Source organism: Grampus griseus, assembly GCF_964374135.1.
Source record: "Grampus griseus genome assembly, chromosome: 3".
Classification (NCBI taxonomy): domain Eukaryota; kingdom Metazoa; phylum Chordata; class Mammalia; order Artiodactyla; family Delphinidae; genus Grampus; species Grampus griseus.
In genome coordinates, this window is record NC_139019.1 from 10,372,552 (window position 1) to 10,398,865 (window position 26,314).

Here is a 26,314-nt window from a genome sequence, read left to right on the forward strand (position 1 = left end):
GATTAAAGACTAAACATGAATAGACCACTAACATTACACAAATTTGATTGCTACTCAAGTCTCAACACTTTCCAGGCATAAGATCTAGATAATTTACAAGCATGTTTAATTGAAACTTCAAAAAATATATATATATAGCATCAAAAAAATTCTCTTCTAGAAATTGGGAAAAGCAGTAATTCTCTCTAATTCATTTTCTAAAGCTAGTTATGTAAAAATAAAAGCCACACTATTAAATTCAGTTAAAATGAATATTATAAGGTAACACCATTTCTGCTTGTACATAAAAAATTTCTAAATAAAATTTGAGCAAACCAAATAAGGTACTTCTAAAACAAAATATCATGAGCATTATGGTTTATTTTAGCCTTGCAAGTATGCTTTAATGTTAGATAATCATAACAGTATCAGACTAAAGAAGCAAAATCAAATGATCATTTCTATGGATCTATAAAAAGAGGCATTTCATGAGTTAATGTTAAAAAAATCTTAGCTAATGTGGAACAGAATTAAACTTCATTAAATTGGTAAAAGTTATCTCTCAAAATCTTACAGCAAACAATGATGTACCTACTCATTCATAAAAATTAACCAAATATTGGAAATAAAGCAAAAGAATAGCTACAAATCCTTACAATTCCATTGGCTCACACTAATATTTTATTATCAAGAAGAATGCACCTGTGTTTGTTATTTATTTATTAATTAGAGTCTAGATACTGTGAAATTACATTTTCACTTATAAGTAACTATCTATAGAAAAGGTAGTCCCACAAATTATACTGTTTTGACCATAGGATGTTAACCAGTTTTGTTTTCACTTGTAAATTCATTTTAATCTTCCTTGATTATATATATTTACCTAGGATCCTGACTTACCATTTGATAGTTTTTCTCATTAATTAATGAATAAAATTTTTGACACATATTAGTTTATATTTATATGAGTGTTGTGTATTTAATTTTGAAAATTATACTTTATCAGTACTTAAATAGAAACCTTAGAGACATCCACATTAATGTATGGAGTAATGCATGCTCACTACCATCACTTGTATTATACAAGATTAATCTGTAAGTTTACAGTTTTGTTCATTTACAAAGAAACATATATAAGAAAAAAAACAGAAATGAAAACTGGAAAAGAGGGTATGGAAGTGTCTATTTTGCAATATACTGTCCTCCTAGCACACCTGAAAAAATGCATTAACCAATAGATAATTATTATGCCTTCATAATATGCAAGCCACAACCATTAGGTTTCATCCAAAGGGTATTTCTCTGTGCACAGTGACTTTAACAAATGGAATATCTTCCATGTTTTATAATATGTTCTGAAACAAGAGATGATACAATTTCACTCATCCTCTTTAATAAAAAGGACCCATTATATGTGGATGTTTTTATCATTCCTTAATTCACGTTATGGGTATTTATTAACCACTCTCTGAACCAGGTACTTACTATCAACGTGGCAGTCAACCATAGTTGGTTCATCTAAGAAGGTCACTGTCCAGCTGATCATCCAGGGAAAGATTGCCAGATCGATTAAGACATGAAAACCACTGAATGTCTCCATGTGTCCTAAAAACTTTACTTGTAGTGTTTTCTATCCAAAAAGAATTGGTGAAACCGCCAACACAGGACCACAGACCTGGAACCTAGGAATCGTATTTGACTCAACCATCTCCATTCTCCCTCATGATCATCCCACCTTCTCAATGTTTCTCATATTTTTTCACTTTTCTACCATCCTGGCTTCTTAAACTGTAATCAGGACAACAAATTGGGTTCTAACAAAAAGCTGAACACAGAGTCATTGGAAGGTCTTTCAAAACATAAACTTCTCATACTATTACCTTACCAAAAAATAAACAGCAGGGGCTTCCCTGGTGGCGCAGTGGTTGAGAGTCCGCCTGCTGATGCAGGGGACATGGGTTCGTGTCCCGGTCCGGAAAGATTCCACATGCCGTGGGGCGGCTAGGCCCATGAGCCATGGCCGCTGAGCCTGCGCGTCCGGAGCCTGTGCTCCGCAGCGGGAGAGGCCACAACAGTGAGAGGCCTGCGTACTGCAAAATAAATAAATAAATAAATAAACAGCAGCAAAACAAATCAAGCAGAAAAGACAAAAACAAAAATCCGGAAGGTAGCAATATGTACAATAGTAATAATAAATTAAAACTTGTAGTTTTCTCATAATTATATCTTTCTCATACTACTCAAGGTGTGGACAATGGACTATTTCTTGTCCTCACAATATTTATTAATCATATAAACTGCATAGGTAAACAGAAATTAGGCGTAAGATTTTAGAAATTATAGAGCAATTTGATATTACCAGGACAATCTATTTTATTTTATCAAAGTATCTTGCTGGACAGATTAGAAAAAGGTTTAAAAAGAAACAGTATTTCACCATAAATATTTTAAGAAGCATTGCCTAGCTAGTAGAACTACTAAAATTATTAGGTTAGAATATATGAAAAATTGCCAGTTTGATAGTTTAATATGTTTTACAAACTAGCAATTCAATAAATATTTATTGTGACTCATATTCTCTTATTGCATGTGGTATTATTAACAGTCTTGAGTATCCCATTTTTGGAAGTAGGAAAAAACTAGATAAACACTAATTCAGTAAGAATTCTCAAAAGTGTACTGGAGGTAGGCTTATACAATCTCTGTGTTTCCTTCCAATTCAGCCTTTCTATGTATCAAAAATCAGGTCTAGGCAGTATTTTCACTGTTTTCCTAACACTTCTTTCCAAATGTTAAAATTTTCTTTTCCTATAACTTAGATTCATATACATGCTGACTGCGTATTTAAGCTTTAGTGATAGCACACAGTTGAGTTTTCTTTGTTTTTCTTTGCCAGTAAGGGCATTAATGGTTTGACATCATTTCTGCAAGTTCTCAATTGACCCAATTGTTTTCACTCTTCTGATGAGAAAACTCTCAGGTGAAATTGTTAGGTTAGTTTGATTTGTTATATAGATGCCTGTTCACTGGGAAGAAGACTAAGCATGGGTCAGGGAACCAATTTTTTCACCCTTTCCTCTTCCTAACCGCCAAAACCCAGAAATCTCTGACCTCTAATAAGTAAATATACATTTACCCAGTGTTTGTTGGGAAGAATTTATGATAGATTTCACCTTTGGCTTATCATTTTTCAGAGGGTTATGTCTTATTACATTTTTCTAATTTTATTCTGAACTACTATTGTTGTTTCAAGCTTGAACGTATATGTATTTTCTTACTGCTTTGAAAATGAATCTAGCTCTTGCCCTCTGTACCAGGAACAAGAATAAAATACATAATCAGTGTAGTGATTTCATTGCCCCAGTGAGATTTCTTTCCTGATTAAAAATTAAAAGTGGCAATAAGATTTTTAAGTTTCCTTTTAAGTGAAAATATTTTTCTGTATTGGATCACCATCATAATGAGTAAGTATGGTCATTAACGATTATAAATGAACTGCTTTAAAATAATTGAAATAGTAGTGAGGTTTAGAGGGCTAAGTTCATGTCACATGTTCTGAGGGAAGTCAAATTTTACATGCAAAGTTTTTTTGATATGGACTTATACTGATATCTGTGTATATCTGTGAATTAATCAGGAAAAGTTTATGGGCATCCATTATGTGCACAGAACTGTGGAAGGCACACTGGAAGACATGAATTATGAAAGGCATCACCTAACACTCTTATTTGTAAAATGAAAATTATTTTTATTCAAATGAAACTGGATTTTGCAGGGAGTCTGCTAGCACTGTGCATGGAAAGAGCACATAATCAGATTTTGTAGAAGATAGAAATCAAGGATGAGGATGGTTAGGAAAGTTTCTGTAAAAGCTTTGAACAAAGAGTAAAATTTATAAAGTAAGTTATTTTTAGTTAAACAAAACTTTGGGAATAACGCTATCAAAAAAGAAAATCCTAACGTATAATGTATAACAGCGAATAAACTTGGTGATGTGTATACATATTAGAGATGCCTGAAGATCCCATTTTTAATACCGACATTGCTTCAATAGACTCATTCTACCCTTTAAATAAAGCAAGATATGTACAAATAAAAATATGACAAAAAAGTGTCAAATTTAGCCTTGCAGATTACCAATTTGACTTCCAATTTTGCTTGGTAAATTTGGTCAGTATAATAAAAACAACTATAATTTATTGAGCGTTTACCTGAAGCTTGCAGCAAAATCTTATTTGTTCATCACCACATCTTCAGGTTTGATGTTGTTACATCTATTATGCTCTTTCCCTCCCCTTGCATATTTTATGTAGTTGGGGAAGTGATCAGTTTTGTTGCATGTAAGAGAATGGTCACTGAAAGTAACTTTTTAATCTTTTTGCAAAATGCTGAGTATTTTTTTTAACACAATATGTTAGCATAGTGACAGAGTCAGTATACACGGTACTGTGGTGTTGAGGGAGATTATTAAAGAAAAGGCTGACAGGAATATCTTTGAACAAACCAAGAGAAATTTTCTCCCATGTATCCCTGACATGGAGAATCTCAGCATCACTGAGAAATAATGGTTTGTAGAAAACAGGTCATAGAAAACCCATTAATATCTGTCATTAGATCTTAGGCCACTGGTTAGAAGTTTGTTTTTCATCTAGAATAATGTCATATAATTTTCCTCTTGGGAGAGGAAATATGACTCAATAATTTAGTATGTATTATTACATGTTGGTAAATAGGTATGACAGAATCTCTTGTCACTTAAAGTCAGCAGAAGAGTACTACTCTCAAAAATCTTGCTCACAAATTACACAATAAACAATATCCAGATGAATATGTAGTATCGACTTACATTAATAAAAATCAATATATTCCTAGGTCTCTCATGTTCTTGTGTTATATTTTAAAAATATGAGCATATAGGAGTATTTGTTTGGAAACTTCTCAAGAATAAAACCAGATAAGAAAATTATGAGTTTCCAAATATGTGGAATATATTGAGACCGGCACATACACGTAAAATGAGAAATAGCACTACATCTAAGAAAGGGCTCTCGTAATTTTGGTTTTATGAGTCAAGTGCAATGAACTGGCCATATCTCTTTAACTATGATGCTGACACTTGCACCAAAAAGAGCTGTTATTTGCTCTAAAATCACAAATTGTATTTCAGTTTCCTAATTTAAAAATCATCTTATTTTACATAGACTTAGCTATTTTCTGGATTTCTTCTAGCTCTAATTTTCTGTAATATAGAGCCAGATAGCTCATGTCTAAATGTCATAAAGACATGTATTAATAGTATTCTATATGCCTATTACTTTTATATACATTGTATCATATTTACTTTAATTATTAAAGAATTCAGCAATGTAATTTTGCCTTTGTTTCTGTTTTTGAGTTGCTCTGCATGCGATATGTTGTTGTTAAGAGAAATATAGCATGTGCAGATTTAATTATGATTATGTGTCATCTGTTGAATGGCTTTAGGGCAACTGTTTGTACAAAACTGAAGTCTTACATTCCCATTTTGCAACTCAGACAAGCCAAGAATCAAAGAATGAACTCAACAAGTAGGTTGTGATTCTATGCTGTAAATAGTCCCATAATCGGGTTAATGAAGGTATATAAGTGCAAGGAGAAGCAAACACTTTCATTTGTTTTGGAAGTCATTATATGGGTTTTCAGCAGGATATTTTCCTATCACATAATGTTTACCATATTTTGCATTTCCTCCCTACTTACTCACTTGATGAAATCAGGAAAGTCTCTAAGTAGACTTCAGAGAGGCTAAAAGAATCCAAACATGGATTCTAAGTTTGCTACACATCATGGGAAGGAAGAAAAACGTAGATGAGTAATTGTAGAAGTGAGAATTTCCCATATCTGTATATTATAATGCATGATTTGCCAGGCATTCATCTTCTAGTTTTGTAGAAGAGCCAAGAATACTTTTCAAATTCTCATCCACTCCTCCACGTTGTATCCTTCTTGAATTTTCTTCCTGAAAATAACGGAAGAATTTTAGTATTTAATATTAAGTTTTGAAATGGTCACATTGGAATTCTGGTCATTTGTGGGCAAGGTATTAGAGTGAATCTTTCATTTCTCCAAAGAACAGTTCATACAACTTCTGCTGTTAGAAATTTAGTTTCTCTGAAAGCTATCATTTTGTGTTGTGCTAATATTTCAGAAATACATTTTAGAAGTAGTCTTCCTTACTGCCAGACAAATACAGCTCCAAGAGCATTTATTTATCAGGGGCATGACTCCAATTTAACTAACAGAATTGCGGTTCTCACTTTTTTTGGAACCAAAGTAATATCCCTTTGAATGTTTACAGCCTTAATCTAACTTTGCAATATTTTAAAGTTATTTTGGCTTATGATAAAGTGAGAGGAATATAAACAAGGGCCTGACAACCTTGGTTCAACTCTAGTCTCTACTTCTTATTAACTTTATAACCTGTGGGAAGCCATTTAGTTTCTCAAAGAGTATGTTGAGCTTTTTATCAAGTGAGATTCAAATGACTTTTGACTAGCTCTCATGATTGTAAACTGGATCACAATATATGATAATGCCTATACAATTCTGCTCAAGCCTGTAAGCTATATTGTAAATTTAAGATAATTTCAGTTCCAGTGAGTACATATGAAGTTTACAGGATACGTGACAAAAGAATTATAACCAAAGTCACAGTTCCTGCTCTAAAAAGTAATGTGTCTGTTAGAATTTATTAATCAGAAAAATATAATTGTGATAATTTTATAGATGTTTTAGTGGACTAAACATGAAACAAACACATCTGTGCACACACATACACAAACGCACACTACATGGTAATGGCCAAGAAGCAATTTACATTCCAGTCACAGGTGAAAGACGAACACTCAAATGTACAAAATCCTATGTATTTAAATGTTAATTTGAGTGGTAAATTCAAACTACATGTGGTATGAGATTTCAAGGTAGAGGCAATTTCTGTGGGTAGTAGAGTTTCTTGGGCAATGTGAGAGAAATCTTCAAGCAACCATCAGAGTGGTTTAGGTTTGCAAATCAGTTTGGGCCTCTATATACTCACCCCTCACCTCACCTGTCTCCTCCTTGCTCTCTGATCTCCAAGCTCTCCATCCCAAGGTTACTCTTGCCTGGAGCATCTTCCTTCTGTCTAAAATACTCTTTCTCAAGAAGGCCCCATGACTCACTTCCTGGCTTTATTCAGGTCTCTGTTCATCTGTCCCTTGTGCATAGGTCTGCCCTGGACTTCGCTGGATGAAACAGCTGCCCTGTCAGGAGTCAACTCACTCTCTGCCCTTCCTCCCCTCCATGGTTCTCATAGCACTGATCACTCACTTACTATGTGTTGTGCAGTTTTGCAAGCATTTGAGATATAGGTGCTATGATATGCAGATCCAGGTACTGAAAAATAGAGACATCAAGTGAATTTCTGAGGGTGGCACGTTTGGCAGTGGAGCTAGGATTTGAACCCTTTTAGACATATTTCAGAGTTTTGTAATTTATCCACCTTTTCTAGCTGAGAGCAATGAGCACATAGGCCTGACTTGACCTATTTTCACATACAAGCAGACACTTCTAATTGCATATTATGTTTAAGTGAGAAAAGTCACTTCTGAGCTAATATTTGTAATTCTTTAAAGCTCATGTTTGGGAAGAGCAGCTCAAATTTTTATCTCATATCTCAAAATTTTCTGTTCCTCCTTATATTGACTTGCTCAAACCTGTCATTTAGCAGTCAGGAGAAAAGTGCAATGGTTGAAAGAATGGACTATGGAGCCAGAAGGCAGCATTTAAAGTCTTAATGTTCTCTTTGGGGTGAGCACCTTGGGAAATTCACTTACTCCCTGGGCCTGAATTTCATCTGTGGGAGAATAGCTACTCTACTAGATGGTTGTGAATGTACTATAAGTGACATATGTAAGCCCTTAGAACAGGCTGCATAAAATGTTCCAGTTATATAACAATTATACAACAGTATACATGTTAATGTAACAATACAATTGTATTGCTTTGTACTGTATGTATTTGAAGTACTTGTAAATTGTTTTTGTTTTAGAATACATTTAGATTTACATAAAAGTAGCAAAGAGAGTAAGGAAATTTTCTGTATACCCGTCACCCAGTTGCCCTTAGTGTTAACATTCCATGTAACTATGAGAATGTGGATTAGTGATTGCTAGGGGGTAGGGGATATCTGAGAGTTTAAGGGGTTGATAATTAAACCATACAAGGTTTCTTTCTGTAGTGATGAATATACTCTAATATTGACTATGGTGATATTTTCGCACATCTGTGAACATACTAAAAAAAATTAACTGTAAATTTAAGAAGGTGAATTTTATCTCAATAACACTGCTTAAAAAAAAAAGTTCCTCCAAAAATGACTTTAAATATTGAGATATATGATCAGATCAGTTTAATCATATCTTGAAATTGGATAAAGCCACAGGGCTGTTGCATCACACAGAAAGAGAACACACCTACTTAAAGTGAGTAGAAGAGAAAATAAGGATACTTATAGATGCTCACAGTTTAGGAAAGTGATTGTGTAACATTACCCAATAGTATGACATAGTATCACAACATGAGCAAAAGGGCATATAGGGTAGTGGACTTTCTGAATATCTACCACCAGACAAGTGATTTCAGCCATATGCTTGCCACAGGCTGGGGGTTCAAGGAAGAACATTTGTCTTCAGGTAGAAGAAGCAAGGAAAAAGTGAAGAAGGAGGGATCTTTTTTAAAGGAAAGATTTAGTTTTAGCAGTGACTTAGAATGAGAAAAGAAAAGTTGATCCTCAGGCTAAAATCGAGTTATATATATAGGTTTTTCAGGTGAGAAGAGACCTAATATTTACTGTGTGCTTACTTTGTTTACACATGGGCTCACAGAAGAGAGGAGAAGAGAAAGGTCAAGCATGGCTGTTTTAGGTTCCAGAAAATTGTCATCACAAATAGGTATTGAAAAAGGAAGGAGGTCAAGGAATTAGCAGTGTGAAATCCTCTCATTACAATTAGATGTAAACTACTTAAGATTTACTAGCAGTTAGAGGAAGTGTCAAGGGAACAAAGGGATCAGTTAGAATGGCTTGCTTACAAACACACTTGAAATATTTGGAATGTATTATTTTAGGAAATCACTTTTAAGTCATTCAAAAAATCATTTATTTCTGGTTATCATCTCTTTTAACTTCTTGGATCCAATTCCAATGTGTGTGTATGGGAGAGGGCGGTGCTTCCTCACTCCAGCAACAAGCAATTCTGGGACACCAGCTGGGTGTCCTACATTTCAACTCATTCTGACACTCTCTACCCAAAGATAGTCCCAGATTCATGTTAACGGTTCAGTCCAAAAGACTGGTGAAGAGTTCAGTCCTACTAGACTGCCCCCACCCCACCCCACTTCAAATGCCAGTTGCAAGCTGGGTTGTTACCTGTACTTCTGACCAACTAGCTATGAATCAGAGGTTCCCAGGATCCCTTCCTTGGATCCTATTAATTTGCTAGACAGCTCACAGAACTCAGAGAAATATTTTTCTTACTGGGTTACTAGCTTATGATAAACGGATATGATAAAGGATACAGATGAACATCCAGATGCAAGAGATGCAGAGGGGAAGGTATGGAGAAAAGGTGCCAGGCTTCCATGGCTGTTGGAGGGCACCACTCTCCCCCAAACTTCCACATGTTCACCAGCTTGGAAGCTCTCCAAACTCAGTCCTTTTGGGTTTTTAAGGAGGTTTCATTACACAGACATAATTTATTAAATTATTGGTCATTGGCAATTGATTCAGCCTCTAGTCCCTCTCCCTTCCCTGGAGGTCAGGGAATGGTACTGAAAGTTCCAACCCTCTAATCATGTGGTTGAATCTCCTGGCAACCAGTTCCCATCCTTAGGTGTGGTCCAAAAGTTACCACATTAATTTAACAAGACACCTTTATGGATCTCATCACCTAGAAAATTTGAAAAGTTTTAAAAGCTCTGTGTCAGAAACAGGGATAAAAGTCAAATATATATTTCTTATTATAAATTACAATATCAAATGATCTCACGACTAAAGTAGTATTTTTTAAACAGTTAGTTATAGCCATGTCATGTCTTAATATTTATTGATGACAGTGAGTTATCACCCAAAATATAAAAATGGTTAAACAGTTCTGAAAACTAAATTTTTGAGTCACACTGTTGTTGGAAGGAATATACTTCATATGGTTGGGGCATTTTCTTATGGAAAATAGAAACATTAGTGGTAGGATAAAATTTGATATAGAGGGCTTTCCTGGTGGCGCAGTGGTTGAGAATCTGCTTGCTGATGCAGAGGACACGGGTTCGAGCCCTGGTCCGGGAGGACCCCACACGCCACGGAGCAACAGGGCCTGTGAGCCAGAATTACTGAGCCTGCACGTGTGGAGCCTGCGCGTCTGGAGCCTGTGCTCCGCAACAAGAGAGGCCGCGACAGTGAGAGGCCCGCGCACCGTGATGAAGAGTGGCCCCCGCTCACCGCAACTAGAGAAAGCTCTCTCACAGAAACGAAGACCCAACACAGCCAAAAATAAATAAGTAAATTAATAAACTCCTACCTCCAACATCTTCTAAAAAAAAAAATTTGATATAGAATTAAAAGAGCTGTTCCAATACAGTTTTATTTATTTATTTTTATTGCGGTATAGTTGATTTACAATATTATATTAGTTTCAGGTGTACAACACTGTGATTCAAAATTTCTATAGGTTTTATTCCATTTATAGTTATTATTAAATATTGGACATATTCCCTATGCTGTACAATACATCCTTGTAGCTTATTCATTTTATAAATAGTAGTTTGTACCTCTTAACCCCTACTCTTATTTTGCCCCTCCCTCCTTTCCTTTCCCTGCTGGTAACCATTAGTTTGTTTTTTATGTCAGTGAGTTTGTTTCTTTTTTGTTTTATTAGCTAGGTTGTTTTATTTTTTAGATTTTACATATAAGTGATAACATACAACATATGTCTTTCTCTGTCTGATTTATTTCACTTAGCATAACACCCTCCAGGGTATCCATGTTGTTGCAAATGTTGAAATTTAATTCTTTTTCAGGTTGAGTAATATTCCATTATATACATTAGGTTGCTTCCATACTTTGGCTATTATAAATAATGCTTCTATGAACACTGGGTTACAAGTACTTTTTCTAATTAGTGTTTTTGTTTTCTTTGGACATATACACAGGAGTGGAATTGTTGGATCATATGGTGGTTCTATTTTCATTTTTTTAAAGAACCTCCATATAGTTTTCCACAGTGACTGCACCAATTTACATTCCCACCAACAGTGTGCTAGGATTCCCTTTTCTCCACATCCTTGTAAACATTTGTTTTTTGTGGTCTTTTTTTTTCTTTATTTTTTTTAACATCTTTATTGGAATATAATTTCTCTATAATGGTGTGTTAGTTTCTGCTTTATAACAAAGTGAATCAGCTATACATATACATATATCACCATATCTCCTCCCTCTTGCCTCTTCCTCCCACCCTCCCTATTCCATCCCTCTAGGTGGTCACAAAGCACCGAGCTGATCTCCCTGTGCTATGCAGCTGCTTCCCACTAGCTATCTATTTTACATTTGGTAGTATATATAAGTCCATGCCACTCTCTCAATTCGTCCCAGCTTACCCTTCCCCCTCCCCGTGTCCTCAAGTCCATTCTCTACGTCTGTGTCTTTATGTGGTCTTTTTGATGATAGCCACTCTGACAGGTGTGAAGTGATATCTCATTTTTTTGATTTGTATTTCTCTGATGATTAGTGATGTTGAGCATCTTTTCATGTGTCTGTTGGCCATCTGTATGTCTTCCTTGGAAAAGAAAATCTCTCTTCAGGTCTTCTGCCCATTTATTAATTGGGTTGTTTGCTTTTTTTTATATTGAGTTTTATGAACTGTTTATATATTTTTGATATTAACCCTTTAACCAATAGGTCATATCATTTGCAAACATTTTTTCCCATTCAGTGGGTCAATGATAATAAAACATTGTTTCAACACCTGATACTGTCCAACACCTGATGAGGTTTTTCATGCACAAGTATTTAACATAGCATTTTTCACAAAAAGTGAGCAAACCAAATGGATCCTCAGGAATGAAATACTACCACTTTAATAGTTATTTAGTGGGGCACTTTTGAATCCCCCAAGGAACAGTTTATATTCAAAGAAACCCATGAATTTGTCCTCCTGATTTTCAGTGTTTTCCCCCTCATTTGAGGCAAGATAATTTCTCTTGAGAAAAGTCAATTTTAGTGTTAGAATTCTTACCTAAACTCAGTTATACAGAATATTATAAGAAGGTTAGAAAGATGGAAAATATCAAAATTTTCTTCATTTTCAATTGCTTTAATATCCCAAAGTGTCATATATATAAAACACACATTACTTTTTGTGTGTTGAGTAAGATGATGATACTTGTAATCTGATATAGTAAAAGATATTTTTTGACATTTTACCTCTTGATATCTAAACGATCTTGGCTGTTTCATTAATTAACTGGGTGACATAAGACAACTAACTTAATCTTAATTACGGGTTAGGGCTTTCTTCTTATGCCTGTCAGCTGTGAACAGTAGAATTATAAATTGTGTAGGTATGGTGAAAAGGAAAAACAGAAACTCATTGGCATAATTTGAGGAGAGTAAGTTATGCAGGGCTGCTTTAAGGTGAGGTATAAAATTGGAGAAATATACAGACACAGGAAACTTAATGATACATATATGTGAAATATGCACAGCTAAAATATTATTTCGTTGAGTAAAATAATGTATTTGAAGCTGATGTTCTGTAAACAAGAGCAAAAAGAAAGATTGAGTTATTTACCATATGCCCTCTGGTACATGGTGTAAGCTATTTAAATGAAAAATATCATGTCTGACGCCAGTTATATCTCCATCTTGTAGAATTAACTTCCTATATGTCATATATTATAAGTTTGAAAATAACATAAGACTTGATTGGAGTTTGCATCCTTTTTTGTATTGTCTATGGTATCCAAGCTAATTCTACTTGGGGCATTGGTGATACAGTATTATTTGCCATATTTCTTATTTTGAAGAGAAAAAAATAATTTTATTTCTTTGGCTTCTTTAAAAACTGACCTCATACTAATAATTATACATTGTTAAAATTTTTCTGGTGCGTCTGTGTCAAAATTTTATACTCGTTCTCTGATATCTGTCCTATCTCTGTTTACATATGTTCCTTTACAAGAATTATATTGACAGCAGCATTATTACATGCTTCAAATGGACAGAAGAGCCCAGAGTGAATAATCATGACATGAACACAACCTTGTGATCTCCCCTGCACCCTACCCCTACTCAGGCTGTGTAAGTCTGGGCTTCCTGAAAGCAGAGAGGGGTGCAAGGATTTGAGTGCACATGGTTCATCAAGAAGTGCTCTTCAGGAAAATCTGTGAGGGAAGGAGTGAAGTGTGAGAGGGACTTAACCAAGGTCATCTCTTAGGAAAAGTTGAGCCATGGCTTTATCAATAGGAAAGGGCTTTAGAGCACATACTGCCCCTCCATGTTTTCCTCTTTGAAGTTGGGTGCCTATTTATAAATAAAGGGGAAAGGTTTCTTTCTTGGTAGGATGGCTCCTTTCAGGTGAAAGCATGTTTGTATGTAGCTGGGAGAAATAAGAAGCCAATATTTCCAGCAACTGAGGGATAAGTGAGCCAGGATCTGGGTGGGACACCACAAAGTCCTATCCAGAGGTTAATAGGTAGAATTATTCCTGGAAGTGGTATTGGTCTTCACAACATGGTGATCTCTGGGTAGCTGAAGCTGGCTTCTTTTAAGGAAAGTAGAAGCTCCAGACATCTTAAGTTTAGGTCCTGTATTGATAGTGTTACTTTCAATACACTCTATTAATCAAAGAAAGTCACAAGACTAGCCTTGATTTAAGATAAGTTGCATCCATATCAGAGCTGGGAGGGAGAAATAACTGCAACTCTTTACTGTTCTATCTGAAATATTAAGTATGGCCTTTATTGCAAATGTTTGGTAGTAACTTTTTTTTTTCCCAGTAAAAAAAGCAACCACACAATTCATTGAATTGTCCCACAAAGCTTTACCCAAAAGATAATGTTAGCTTCCTTTCCCAGCTGTGAATCTTGGTCAAACCCCAACAGTTGAATCAAAGTCCTCCCTCCCTCCATAGGGCTGGGTAGGATAGTTTCTCAAGGGCCTGTATGCAAAAGAGGCATGATAGTCTGATTCTCATCCCTCCCCAAGATTCCTCAACATACTGTACAGATTCTTATAACTTTTAGTTTCCTTTTGGGACAAAGAGACTTCACTCCTACCCCTAATCATCTTTTTCCTTAAGAAAGCTCATATCAGGGTAAAGAGGTGGAGGTATCGGGGGTGAGTCAGTAAGCAAATACTTTCAGATTTGAATGGCATGGAGGCTGTATGTGGCTAGAACAAATGAACATTCATTTAACCCATGAAAACTCTCTATCAGGAAGGAAGATCATTACTGTTTCTATTTCAGCTTTGGGGATCCTTTTCTTCAACAATCACATCATGTTACTTTCTGGTTGGGCTTTGGGGCATACTTTTTGACTAATTCAGGCTCAATTCATATAGCAGGGATATCTTTTAAAAGAAGTGCACCTTAATTGGAGTCTTTTTCATGAAATTTGCATAATAACATCTCTTATATTTTCCCCATTTTAGTATAAGAGTGAAGGAAGTTTTCTAAAGCAGTGAAGTTGATCACAGTGTTTATGTAGATAGCTTGACTCAATTTCTCATTTTCCAGTAGGTAACCTTTGTTAGCATTGTAATCCTAATATGAGCCAGTAAGATCCAACTATCAGTCAATGTCTCACTGTTGTTTCCCACAGGAGTTTGTCTGTCCTAGGGAAATCTCCCCGACAAGGTCAACGCTCCTTTATAATAGCTAGGACAATCTGAAAAAAAAATTCTGAGAACTTTTCATTTTGTCTGTGAATAGATCTAAGATTAGCATGTGGACTGCAGGAGGGATGGAGATGCATGTTGACCTGTTTCCATTATTTCTTAACAAACATTATATTCCCTGGCCTCTTGTCTCTAGGCTCACCAACGAATGTTCTAATGATTCACAAGGGGTGAACTGTAGCTGCCATGAAAAGAGTTGCTCAGGTTTCCCATTGTAAGAAGCATGATAGACTAATAATCCCAGCTGCTGCTTCTGTGAATCAACCACTACATTCAGGCTGTTGCCACACTTCCAGGACTGCTCCAGGTAATGCTTGATCATTGTTGTGGTACTAAAACAGACGCATTGGGGTGAAGAGAAGTCTTCTTTTTACGGGCACCCTTGGCTCAAAGTCTCCCCATCAGCCTGCACAAACCTTTCTCCGCATTGTTCTACAGCCATACACTCTTCTACCCAAGTCTCCTTCCTCCCCTTTCTTTTCCCACAGATGTTAACTTGCATTGCATTCTGAAGGCTCTCCATACCTATTCATATTCTGTCCCCTAATAATTCTCTTGCATATTTAATACAGTCTTGGAAAAAATTTCTCAGACCCAAACTAAAGTTATGAGATAGAGCTTTAAAAAGGTTTTTTTTTAAATTTTTTTAAAATTTATTTAGTTTTTAATATAATGTAGAATGAAAGTAAAGAAACCAAAATCAGTTATTTTGCAAGTGTTGAGTGGAGAATAAAAGCCAACGAATCCATGAATCTCAGTACCTTAACAAAATCAAAGTGGTCTTTTCTCTTAAATATGTTCATTGTGTCCAATATGGGACTTCTTGGTTGGGTGATAGGTTCCAAGTGTTGATCCAGAAATCGGATCTCTTCTATCTTTTTACTTCTTCATATTATTTAGTGGAACCACATGACATTTCTATTTTAGTAAGTCAAACAATTGCCACTATCATTGTGTCTACCAAGGTAGACTTGGTATTCATATCTAGTCCTAAGGATGATAAGCATGGAGAATTACAGATGCGAGATTTTCATGTGTTAAGCCTGTCAGTAGCTCACATAATTTCTGTCTTTGTTTGTTGGCCTGTTACCCAATTATAACTGCAAGAGAAGCTGGGAAATATAGTCTGTCTCATTGTGCAGGAAGGATAAGTAGGTTTGGTTGATCAGGCATCAGTGATGGTCACAATCTGGTAACAAACACCATTTCATCCTGCTTCCCACTCCCAGTTGTTATACCTAAGTCCTCTCCATCATTCCCAGATACAGAACTTTCAAATCTAGTGACCTATAAACTAAAGAGTTAAGTTATGTGTCCTTTCCCACCTTTATCCGTATTAACCCAACATGGAATATTAAACCAGAGACAGTGTAATTGAAATAAAAACTTTTATTTCTTGTATTCCCTGGTGAAATGGTTTTATCTCAACTTAGTGGCTGCTATCTTGAGGCTACTAGAAATAATGGCATTAGGTAAGAAGGGCATGCTCATATATATGTCACAGGGTGAATATTAATAAGACTTTATCACTCAAAGCTCCTTGAGCCTTATTCCATACTTTTGAAATATAGAGGCAATCAGTTTTTCCAACATTTCAAAGCCCTAAATTACTATTTCTATTCACTTTTATGTCTTCATACAAATAGACTGATTCTTTTCTGAGTTTATATTTTCTTGTACCCCTTGCTAAAAGCAGAAAGTAAAAGCTAAAACATTATTATTCTGAATCTCTGCAGCCCTTTCACCTACATTTAGGCTTAAGGGTCTGCTTCCATAAGCACTTATTTTGATAAACATTTTTGTTCTACTGCGTAAAGTCCTTCCCTATATTTCCATCTATCTATATCTTTTACATTATTCTCCTAGTATAACTTGGTAAAGTCTTTTAAGCAGGGACCAAGAGACTTGCTAGAAATTTCAATATATCTTCTGTCTTGAAAATTTCCCTGTAAAACTATGGTTTACCATCACCTTTTCTGAATACCTGACTTATTCCCATGTCAGTGATCACTGGAAGCATACCGAGGAGGCCACAACTTTATAAAAGAGGATTTGGCTTCCAATTCTTGAAGTTTGAGAATTGTATGCAGGTAGTGTCCCTCAGATAGCTGAGAGAAGCCAAAGCATCTCTATTCAGGATCCTGCATGATGTCAGAAAGTGTTGGCATCCTGCTTTGTGCTGGTCTCAGCCTATTGACAGTGATGCCTGGGGGATAGAAATCCCTGGGGCCATTCAACTGAGGCCCCTGCTTCCTTCCTCAGAAAAAATGTTATGGCTGGACTGGCCTTGTGGTTCCTATTGTGAATGCAAACTGCCCTTAGCAATAAGCAACAAACCTTATTAAACTAATACACTTGTATTTGTATAATTGTTTCATCAACTTAAGAGAAATGGAGGATAAAAAGTGGTTTTCTTTCTTTTTTCTCATATATATATATTTCACATCTTGCCTATACCAGAGTACAATGTAGTATATATATTATCTTCTTCAGTCATTGACCAGGTAAGAAAATTCGTGTGAAATAATCATAACTTCCCTGTCTTCCTCTCAAATGGGCCAGGACTCCCCTGCAGGTCTCTGACCTCATGGGGTCTCCCAGTGTAGAGCAAAGAGAGAAGGGCCTCTGGCCCCTACTGACAGGTGGTGCTGCCTCAGAAGACTCCCTGACTTTTGGGCCTCTGGGCACAGATTGCTTCCTTTGAACTGCGTTATCTGCTTTTTTTTTTTTTTTTTTTTTTAATGTACCAAAAAGAGATTTATATTTCCATTGTGGGGTTTGGGAATAAGTAAGTAATGGGTACACAGGAAAAAAATCAAACCCAAAATGTAAGGCAATTATCAAGTGCAAGAAAAACAAGAAGTTGTACAAGAAAGGAGAAGTAATTTACAATACATTTCTCAGCTCTGAATAGCATGTACAAAGAAAGAATAACACACACACTGAATTCTGATTCAATGAAAATGTGTGGAAGGAAAATGTGTGTGTGTGTGTGTGTCTGTGTGTGTCTGTGTGTGTGTATGAGTGAGGGGTTATGTGTGAGGGAACAAACTCTCAATCCCCATAGCAGGAAGTAAGGCCTCTGAAACTCCTGGCCCTTTGGATTATCATTGATATGAAACCTTAAATCTTACAAGTAAACTGTGGAGTGGTATCTTCAAAGAATATATAGTCAAAAGCAAAGTCAATGAAATTTAAATAGCCAAAAAATAATACTGCCACTCTTGTATGTTAAATTTCATGCAAGGTAAAGGCCTTAATTGTCACCACAATTAAAAAATAATGTCTTTTTTAAAAATAAGTCTTTTTTATTGATAAATGCAACACGTAGATTTTTGTGTTATGGAAGAGGACAGATTAAGACCCAAGTTAAAAGTTACCCCTTTATCACTGTATACAGGTTACTGCCTACCCTGTGCAGTCTTTGATTTGAACAAATTATAAAGCAGACATTAAAAAAAAGCTAAAATCTGGATTTCACCTTGAAATATTATAACTTTCTTGTTTACATATTTTAATAATTTTTGATAGTAGGTATCTCTATGTCCCCTTTACACATAAAACTCTAGAGTCATTTATTTTGTTTGAGCACAATTAAGAGGGAAAACTTTACAATTCAAATAGGAATTAAATACTTTGCTTAGCATCGTTACTCAGAAAGAGTTGATTAGTCTTTAAATTAAAGAAAAAAATCATAAACTATCTCTAGAAATTTTAAATTAGAATAATAATGATGTTAAGGAAGGTGCACCCAACTGGAATAAATTTCTTTTTGGAAAGTGGAAAGGTGAGAATCTGAGTAATCGCTGGAGGAAAAACAACACTGCTGGAGAAATAGTTGTATTTTAGAAAGCACGAGTCTAAGAGACAGTGAAATGAAATTATGCTATGTATTTTTATTTCCAGTTTTATACTGGGTATTAAAAACATAAAGTAGAAAGTTGTTCTAACATACTACTTATTGTTTCCTGTGGAGGGTCGGGGTCCTTTTTATTTATTACCTCAGGTAGAACTATATGAATTTCCAATCTGAATTCAGAAGTATGAAAAAAAGATTAATATTTCTTAGTATTGGAATCAACTTTACTCTCAGTTTGGTTAGCAAGTGTTAAGGAAGGATAAAAATAAATGAATTGCTCCTCTTATTAAATCCCTGAAGACACTGGATACATAATAAATCGATTATTTCTTATTATTTCTTATGTATCATCTTACTTCTGCCACTTGAGACACTATTTTAATGTGGTGTGAAAGTGACCTAGATTATTAAATTACACAATTTAAATTATTCTAGGTTTTCTCTTTTACTTAATATCTTTAGTGGAGTATAATTTCTTTACATTGTTATGTTAGTTTCTGCTGTATAACAAAGTGAATCAGCTGTACGTATACATATATCCCCATATCCCCTCCCTCTTGTGTCTCCCTCCCACACTCCCTATCCCACCCCTCTAGGTGGTCATAAAGCACCGAGCTGATCTCCCTGTGCTATGCGGCTGCTTCCCACTAGCTATATATTTTATGTTTGGAAGTGTACATATGTCCATGCCACTCTCTCACTTTGTTCCAGCTTACCCTTCCCCCTCCCCATGTCCTCAAGTCCATTCTCTACGTCTGTGCCTTTATTCCTGTCCTGACCCTAGGTACGTCAGAATCATTTTTTTTTTCTTTTAGATTCCATGTATATGTGTTAGCAAAGGGTATTTGTTTTTCTCTTTCTGACTTACTTCACTCTGTATGACAGACTCTAGGTCCATCCACCTCACTACAAATAACTCAATTTTGTTTCTTTATATGGCTGAGTAATATTCCATTTTATAGATGTGCCACATATTCTTTATCCATTCATTTGTCGATGGACACTTAGGTTGTTCCTGTGTCCTGGCTACTGTAAATAGTGCTGCAATGAACATTGTGGTATATGACTCTTCTTAAATTATGGTCTTCTCAGGGTATATGTCCAGTAGTGGGATTGCTGGGTCATATGGTAGTTCTACTTTTAGTTTTTAAGGAACATCCATATTGTTCTCCATGGTGGCTGTATCAATTTACATTCCCACCAACAGTGCAGGAAGATTCCCTTTTCTTCACACCCTCCCCAGCATTTACTGTTTGTAGATTTTTTGATGATGGCCATTCTGACTGGTATGAGGTGATACCTCATCAAAGTTTTGATTTGCATTTCTCTAATGGTTAGTGATGTTGAGCATCCTTTCATGTGTTTGTTGGCAATCAGTATGTCTTCTTTGGAGAAATGTCTGTTTAGGTCTTCTGCCCATTTTTGGATTGGGTTTTTTTTTTTTTTTTTTTTTTTGATATTGAGCTTCATGAGCTGCTTGTAAATTTTGGAGATTAATCCTTTGTCAGTTGCTTCATTTGCAAATATTTTCTCCCATTCTGAGGGTTGTCTTTTGGTCTTGTTTATGGTTTCCTTTGCTGTGCAAAAGTTTTGAAGTTTCATTAGGTTCCATTTGTTTATTTTTGTTTTTATTTCCATTTCTCTAGGAGTTGGGTCAAAAAGGATCTTGCTGTGATTTATGTCATAGAGTGTTCTGCCTATGTTTTCCTCTAAGTGTTTTATAGTGTCTGGCCTTACATTTAGGTCTCCAATTCATTTTGAGTTTATTTTTGTGTATGGTGTTAGGGAGTGTTCTAATTTCATCCTTCTACATGTAGGTGCCCAGTTTTCCCAGCACCACTTATTGAAGAGGCTATCATCTCTCCATTGTATATTCTTGCCTCCTTTATCAAAGATAAGGTGACCATATGTACATGGGTTTATCTCTGGGCTTTCTATCCTGTTCCATTGATCTATATTTCTGTTTTTGTGCCAGTACCATATTGTCTTGATTACTGTAACTTTGTAATATAGTCTGAAGTCAGGGAGGCTGATTCCTCCAGCTCCAATTTTCATTCTCAAGATTGCTTTGGCTTTTTGGGGTCTTTTGTGTTTCCATACAAATTGTGAATGCTTTTGTTCTAGTTTTGTGAAAAATGCCATTGGTAGTTTGATAGGGATTGCACTGAATCTGTAGGTTGCTTTGGGTAGTATTGTCATTTTCACAGTGTTGATTCTTCCAATCCAAGAACATGGTACATCTCTCCAACTGTTTGTATCATCTTTAATTTCTTTAATCAGTGTCTTAGAGTTTTCTGCATATGGGTCTTTTGTCTCCTTAGGTAGGTTTATTTCTAGGTATTTTATTCTTTTTGTTGCAATGGTAAATTGGAGTGCTTCTTTAATTTCTCTTTCAGATTTTTCATCATTATTGTATAGGAATGCAAGAGATTTCTGTGCATTACTTTCATATCCTGCTGCTTTACCAAATTCATTGATTGGCTCTAGTAGTTTTCTGGTGGCGTCTTTAGGATGCTCTTTGTATAGTATCATGTCATCTGCAAACAGTCACAGCTTTACTTCTTCTTTTCCGATTTGGATTCCTTTTATTTCTTTTTCATCTCTGATTGCTATGGCTAAGAGTATGCTGAATAATAATGGTGAGAGTGGGCAACCTTGTCTTGTTCCTGTTCTTAGTGGAAATGGGTTCAGTGTTTCACCATTGAGAATGATGTTGGCTGTGGGTTTGTCATATATGGCCTTTATTATGTTGAGGCAAGTTCCCTCTATGCCCACTTTCTGGATAGTTTTTATCATAAATGGGTGTTGAATTTTTTCAAAAGTTTTTTCTGCATCGATTGAGATTATCATATGGTTCTTCTCCTTCAGTTTGTTAATATGATTTATCACATTGATTTGCATATAATGAAGAATCCTTGCATTCCTGGGATAAACCCAACTTGATCATGATGTATGATCCTATTAATGTGCTTTTGGATTCTGTTTGCTAGTATTTTGTTGAGGATTTTTGCACCTATTTTCATCAGTGATATAGGCCTGTAGTTTTCTTTTTTTGCAACTTCTTTGTCTAGTTTTGGTATCAGGGTGATGGTGGCCTCATAGAATGAGTTTGATGGTGTTCCTCCCTCTGATATACTTTGGAAAAGTTTGAGAAGAATAGATGTTAGCTCTTCTCTAAATGTTTGATAGAATTCACCTGTGAAGCCATCTGGTCCTGGGCTTTTATTTGTTGGAAGGTTTTTAATCACAGTTTCAATTTCAATGTTTGTGATTTGTCTGTTTATATTTTCTATTTCTTCCTGGTTCAGTCTTGGGAGGTTGTGCTTTTCTACGCATTTGTCCATTTCTTCCAGGTTGTCTATTTTATTGGCATATAGTTGCTTTAGTAATCTCTCATGATCCTTTGCCTTTCTACAGTGTCAGTTGTTATTTCTGCTTTTTCATTTCTAATTCTGTTGATTTGAGTCTTCTCCCTTTTATTCTTGATGAGTCTGGCTAATGGTTTATCAATTTTGTTTATCTTCTCTAAGATCAGTTTTTATTTTTATTGATCATTGCTATTGTTTCCCTCATTTCTTTTTCATTTTTCTCATCTGATATTTATGATTTCTTTCCTTCTGCTAACTCTGAGGTTTTTTATTCTTCTTTCTCTAATTCTTTAGTTTAAAGTTAGGTTGTTTGTTTGAGATGTTTCTAGTTTCTTGAGGTAGGATTATATTGCTATAAACTTCTCTCTTAGAACTGCTTTTGCTGAATCCCATAGTTTTTGGATCATCATGTTTTCATTGTCATTTGTTTCTAGGTATTTTTTGATTTCCTGTTTGGTTTCTTCAGTGATATCTTGGTTATTTAGTATCGTATTGTTTAGCCTCCACGTGTTTGCAATTTTTTACAGTTTTTTTCCTGTAACTGATATCTAGTCTCATAACATTGTGGTCAGGAAAGATACTTGATATGATTTCAGTTTTCTTAAATTTACCAAAGCTTGATTTTTGACCCAAGAAATGATCTATCCTGGAGAATGTTCCATGGGCACTTGAGAAGAAAGTGTATTTGGTTGTTTTTGGATAAACTGTCCTATAAATATAAATTAAGTCCATCTTATTTAATGTGCCTTTTAAAGCTTGTGTTTCCTTATTTATTTTCATTTTGGTTGATCTGTCCATTGGTGAAAGTGGGGTGTTAAAGTCCCCTACTATTATCGTGTTACTGTCGATTTCCCCTTTTATGGCTGTTAGCATTTGCCTTTTGTTTTGAGGTGCTCCTATGTTGGGTGCATAACTATTTACAATTGTTATATCTTCTTCTTGTATTGATCCCTTGATCATTATGTAGTGTCCTTCTTTGTCTCTTGTAATTCATTATTTTAAAGTCTATTTTGTGTGATATGAGAATTGGTACTCCAACTTTCTTTTGATTTCCATTTGCATGGAATATCTTTTTCACCCCCTTACTTTCAGTCTGTATGTGTCCCTAGGTCTGAAGTGGGTCTCTTGCAGACATCATGTGTACAGATCTTGTTTCTGTATTCATTCAGCCAGTCTATGTCTTTTGGTTGGAGTGTTTAATCCATTTACATTTAATGTAATTGTCAATGTGTATGTTCCTATCACCTTTTTATTAGTTCTTTTGGGTTTGTTTTTGTAGGTCTTTTCCTTCTCTTGTGTTTCCTGACTAGAGAAGTTTCTCTAACATTTGTTGTAAAGCTGATTTGCTGGTCCTGAATTCTCATAGCTTTTGCTTGTCTGTAAAGGTTTTAATTTCTCCATCAAATCTGAGTGAGATCCTTGCCAGGTAGAGTATCTTGGTTGTAGGTTTTTCCCTTTCACTACTTTAAATATGTCCTGCCACTCCCTTATTGCTTGCAGAGTTTCTGCTGAAAGATCAGTTGTTAACCTTATGTGGATTCCTGTGTGTGTTATTTGTTGCTTTGCTCTTGCTGCTTTTAATATTTTTTCTTTGTATTAATTTTTGGTAGTTTGATTAATATGTGTCTTGGCGTGTTTCTTCTTGGATTTATGCTATATGGGACTCTCTACACTTCCTGGACTTGATTGACTATTTCCTTTCCCATATTAGGGAAGTTTTCAACTGTAATGTCTTCGAATATACCTCAGTCCCTTTCTTTTTCTCTTCCTCTTCTGGGACCCCTATAATTCGAATGTTAGTTCGTTTAATATTGTTCCAGAGGTCTCTGAGACTGTCCTCTATTTTTTTTATTCTTTTTTGTTTATTCTGCTCTGTGGTAGTTATTTCCACTATTTTATCTTCCAAGTCACTTTTCCATTCTTCTGCCACAGTTATTGTTCTGAGAATTTTTAATTTCATTTATTGTGTTTTCCATCATTGTTTGTTTGCTCTTTAGTTCTTCTATGTCCTTGTTAAATGTTTCTTAAATTTTCTCCGTTTGATTTCCAAGATTTTGAATCATGTTTACTCTCATTATTCTGAATTCTTTTTCAGGTAGACTGCCTGTTTCCTCTTCATTTGTTTGGTCTGGTGGGTTTTTACCTTGCTCCTTCATCTGCTGTGTGTTTCTCTGTCTTCTCTTTTGCTTATCTTACTGTGTTTGGGGTCTCCTTTTTGCAGCCTGCAGGTTCGTAATTCCTGTTGTTTTTGGTGTCTGTCCCCAGTGGCTAAGGTTGGTCCAGTGGTTTGTGTAGGCTTCCTGGTGGAGAGGACTAGTGCCTGTGTTCTAGTAGGTGAGGCTGCATCTTGTCTTTCTGGTGGGCAGGACCGAGTCTGGTGGTGTGTTTTGGGGTTCTGCAAACTTATTATAATTTTAGGCAGCCTCTCTGCTAATGGGTGGGGCTGTGTTCCTGTCTTGCTATTGTTTGGCATGGGGCATCCAGCACTGGAGCTTGCTGGTTGTTGAATGGAGCTGGGTCTTAGCGTTGAGACAGAGATCTCTGGGAGAGCTCTCACCGATTGATATTATGTGGAGCTGGGAGGTCTCTGGTGGTGCAATGTGATGAATTCAGCGCTCCCACCTCAGAAGCTCAGGCCTGACACCCGCCTAGAGCACGAAGACCCTGTCAGCCACACAGTTCAGAAGCAAAGGGAGAAAAAATACGTAAAGAAAGAACAACAAAATAACATAACATAAAGTAAAAGATATTAAAATAAAAAAATATATTATCAAAATAAATTTAAAGGGAATAAAAAAAGAAAGAGAGCAACCATGCTAATAAACAAATCCACCAATGATAACAAGTGCTAAAAACTAAACTAAGATAAACATATAAATCAGAAACTAGTCAGTTGTATACAGCAAACCCCAAGTCTACAGTTGCTCCCAAAGTTCACCACCTCAATTTTGGGATGATTCATTGTCTATTCAGGTATTCCACAGATGCAGTGTACATCAAATTGATTGTGGAGATTTAATCTGCTGCTCCTGAGGCTACACAGAGAGATTTCCCTTTCTCTTCTTTGTTCACACAGCTGCTGGGGTTCAGCTTTGGATTTGGCCCTGCCTCTGCATGTTGCTTCCCCTCTGACGTCTGTTTTTTGCCCAGACAGGAGAGGGTTAAAGGAGAGGCTGATTAAGGGGCTCCTCTTGCTCACTCAGTCTGGGGTTAGGGAGGGGTATGGAATACAGGGCAAGCCTGTGGTGGCAGAGGCCAGCGTGACATTGCAACAGCCTGAGGCACACCATGTGTTCTCCTGGGAAAGTTGTCCCTGGGTCACAGGACCCTGGTGGTGGGGGGCTGCACAGGCTCCTGGGGTGGAGGGGGGTGTGGATAGTGACCTGTGCTTTCACAAAGGCTTCTTGGTGGCTACAGCAGCATTCTTAGCATCTCATGCCCATCTCTGGGGTATGCACTGATAGCCACAGCTCACGCCCATCTCTGGAGCTCATTTAGGTGGTTATCTGAATCCCCTCTCCTTGCGCACCCTGAAAGAATGGTTTCTTATCTCTTAGCCTGGGCCAGAGTTTTCCCCAGACTCCCTCCTGGCTAGTTGTGGATCACTAGCCCCCTTCAGGCTGTGTTCATGCAACCAACCCCAGTCCTCTCCCTGGGATCTCACCTCCGAAGCCAGACCCTCAGCTCCCAGCCACCAACCACCCTGGTGGGTGAGAAGACAAGCCCCTCAGGCTGGTGAGTGCTGGTCGGCACCAATCCTCGGTGCAGGAATTTCTCTGCTTTGCCCTCTGCACCCATGTTGCTGTGCTCTCCTCTGTGGCTCCAAAGCTTCCCCCCCACCCACACCCCATCTCCACCAGTGAAGGGGCTTCCTAGTGTATGGAAAATTTCCCTCCTTCACAGCTCCCTCCCAGAGGTGCAGGTCCAGTCCCTCTTCTCTTGTCTCTGTTTTTTCTTTTGCCCTACCCATGTACATGGGGAGTTTCTTGCCTTTTGGGAAGTCTGAGGTCTTCTGCCAGCATCCAGTAGGTCTTCTGTAGGAGTTGTTCCACATGTAGATGTATTTTTGATGTATTTGTGGGGAGGAAGGTGATCTCCATGTCTTACTCCTCCGCCATCTTGAAGGTCCTCTCCTATTAA